The sequence below is a fragment of the Chiloscyllium punctatum genome, chromosome 36 (genome assembly GCF_047496795.1).
Source record: "Chiloscyllium punctatum isolate Juve2018m chromosome 36, sChiPun1.3, whole genome shotgun sequence".
NCBI lineage: Eukaryota > Metazoa > Chordata > Chondrichthyes > Orectolobiformes > Hemiscylliidae > Chiloscyllium > Chiloscyllium punctatum.
The window spans coordinates 73,995,023-73,998,048 of record NC_092774.1 but is presented as its reverse complement, the minus strand read 5'-3'; the positions used below and the strand labels follow the sequence as shown (position 1 = coordinate 73,998,048).

At 46.1% G+C, this 3,026-nt stretch overlaps 1 long non-coding RNA gene across 1 annotated transcript; it reads right to left on the bottom strand.

Annotated features, from left to right (window-relative positions):
- Positions 1-351: 351 nt before the first annotated feature.
- On the bottom strand, positions 352-2,486 carry LOC140460701 (uncharacterized). The gene is made up of 2 exons (XR_011954296.1): positions 2,297-2,486; positions 352-1,721 (listed from the first exon to the last, which is right to left on the bottom strand). It is a non-coding gene; the product is annotated as an uncharacterized lncRNA (long non-coding RNA).
- Positions 2,487-3,026: the final 540 nt, after the last annotated feature.

The window sequence follows — 3,026 nt, the reverse complement described above, 5'->3', positions numbered from 1 at the left end:
TCCTACCAAATAAACCTTTTGGACGATAACCTGGTGTTGTGTGATTTTTAGTTTCTAGTGAACACAGCCCACACGTTCCCACTGCAGGCAGTAAACTTTCCAATGCACATGAAACAACGCAGTTCGTGCAGAGATGAACTTAACAGTTTCTAACAATGCTAGCTACTATTTCACTGCTCCTTCTGATACAAAACATTGGAAACTTACTGTTAGAGGCGGAAAGAAATTAGCAGCTTTAAAACAAAAACCTGTTGGATCTCATAGATATCAGTGTCTGAGTCTGATGGGAAGTTCAGGTAACCTTTATTGTGACCCAACTTCGGTACTGCTTCAGATCTCCCCAGCAAAAAGGCATATGAAAACCAATTTATTTCATTTTAAAACAGCTCAAGGTCAAAGTGCACACACTCCCATCCCTACTTTCTTTAGTATTGGTCAGCACAGACTTGTCCCTTTGTAATTGGATCCTTGGTACAGCCTTAACCCAGAGGAAGTATTGCCTCACTCAGAAATTTCAACCTATGCTCTGTGTCTAAGTAAATTTCTCCCCACCTATTTTCCAGTCATGATGGAGCATAGTCAAGAGTCCACCACATTGCTGTGGGTCTGGAGTCACATGTAGGTCAGATCAGGTAAAGGATGCAGTTGGGATGACTGAGTGAATCCTTTCACACAACAGCAGTTTCCTTCCCTCAAAAGGACATGAGTGAATCGGATGGGGATTTCTTTGTTGCCTGAAAACGGTTTCATCATTAGATTCTGAACTCCAGATTTCTGACCAAATTCCAATTCCGTCATCTGCCACAACAGGATACAAACCTGTGAGTTCCCAGAACTGGGTTGATAGACCAGTCGCTAATTGTACTCGGCCATTGTTCTTTCAATCCCCCTGCAATGGCACATCAATTCACTGGTGCCTCTACAGGTGGGAGGAGCTGGAGAAGCCTTCCTGCACTGAAAGTGGGGGAGTCGTCAGGCTCCAGCGTGGACCAGCTGGTGGATCAGCAGGCTGGAAGAATCAATGAATTCCTTCTCACACTCAGAGCAGGTGAACAGTGTCTTCCCTGTTTGGACCCGCTCATGTTGCTGTATGTTGCCCACAAGCCCTTCCTGCACACGGGGCATGTGAATGGCCTCTCCCCCGTGAGGACCTGCTGGTGGATCAGGAGTGTAGATGACTGCACGAACCCCCTCTCGCACATGGGGTATGTGAATGGCTTCTCTCCTATGTAGACCCGCTGGTGCATCTGCAGGTTGTCCACCCAACTGAATCCCTGCCCGCACATGGAGCGGGTGAATGGCCTCTCCCTGGTGTGAACGCGTCTGTGAGTTTCTAGCACCGAAGGGGAAGGGAACCCTTTCTCACAATACTCACATTTCCACGGTTTCCCCATAGGGAAAGCTTTTCTTGTTTCGCTCTGGTTTTGAAATTACAGACAAAATGTGTTCACAGTCTCTCCCCACCGTGAATGGTGAGATTTTTATCCCCCAAGCTGAGTCATTAGGTTGAAGCAGTTTTCACAGTCAGTGCACTGAATCTCCCTCACTTGTGTGTCTCAGTATTCTCTCTGCCACACCAGTATCCAAAATCTCTCAAGCAAACAAAAGCAAATGTTTCTTCTCGATTTGAACAGTTGCTGATATTCAAGTCCCAATGAATCAAGTGTCTCTGTCAGAAGTTGTTGTCTCATTTGCTTTCAGATTTCTTTCCGCGTGTCTTCCTGCAAAAGAAATTCACACAATATGTGAGTAATGTGAGTTTCTAAACATTAAATAAACATAACATAGGTGGCAATTCCTGTAGATTGCCAGATGCCTGCTGATGACATATTATCCAGGACACAGAAACCTGAATACCCTCATGCAGCCAGATAGCCTTATGTGTGTATGGAGGACAACTTCATTTAGGTAACAATTAGCTTGATCAAGCTGCTTCCAAAGGTGCTGGAAATGAAGATGAATCAGCCACATGATAATGAAATGTCAAGGTTGCTTGAGAAAAGAAAACCAGTAAGTTTGCTGAATGACTTCCTGCTGTCCAAGCTTGCCACAAGGTTGAAATTCTCCTCTGGAAATGACGGTTGATGGTGCCTTCACCAAGATGGCGCCCACGCTCCTCGCCCCAAGACAGCACCTTACCCTGACAAAGATGGCGGCCAGTTGCACGGCAATCTGAGAGGTCCCTTCCCAATGAAGTAAGCACTGGGACTGTGCGGTTTTATTCCGAGGCCTCAGTCCTCCCCCTAGGAGTTTATAAACTCCCCAGTCTCCCTCCTCCCGCGGTTTCCAATCATACCCTGTCTCACTGTCTCCTCTCCCCGGGGGCAGGAGCCAGGTCTGGGCGACCTCCCCGGGATGTTTCTGAAACATGTTCCTGTTCTGAACAATGATAACCGGACCTGCTCAGCTATTCAAGCGGTATCTGTTCTTGTTCCGTCAGCGCCGGCGCCATTCCTCTTCCACAATCAGTGACACTGTCTTTGTCCTGCGACAGGACCTAGACTGCGCATCCGCCGATTCACAAGGGGCGGTGGTCGAGCCCTAGACGTCATTACGCGCGTAGCTACATGGGGCATCCAACCAATCGGAGACACTGGGCGGGGAAATCGTGTTCCTTGCCCCAAGACAACTGAAATGTTTTTAAGTCTTTTTTAGGTTTTAACAAAGACTATTTTTGAATTTTTCAGTCTTTTTCGAGATGTTACCCAGACCTCTGGAAGGCTCAAACATCGGAAAACTTTCAAACATAAACAAAGGGATGCTCATAAATGAATAAAAGTAAATTACGAAAGAAACCCAGCACAAAATATCATAAAGTGTAGCAAAAGCTTCTGTTCGTACACTGAAGGGAACAGAGGCACTAAGGTAAATGTTGGTCCCTTAGAAGATAAAACGGGTGACTTAAAGGGGGAACACTGAAATGGCAGAGATGCTAAGTCAATACTTTTTGCTCAGTTTTCAAGTTGGACGACAATAGTACCATTACTATTGGAACGGACAAGTCAGAGGCTACAGAAACAGTAAAA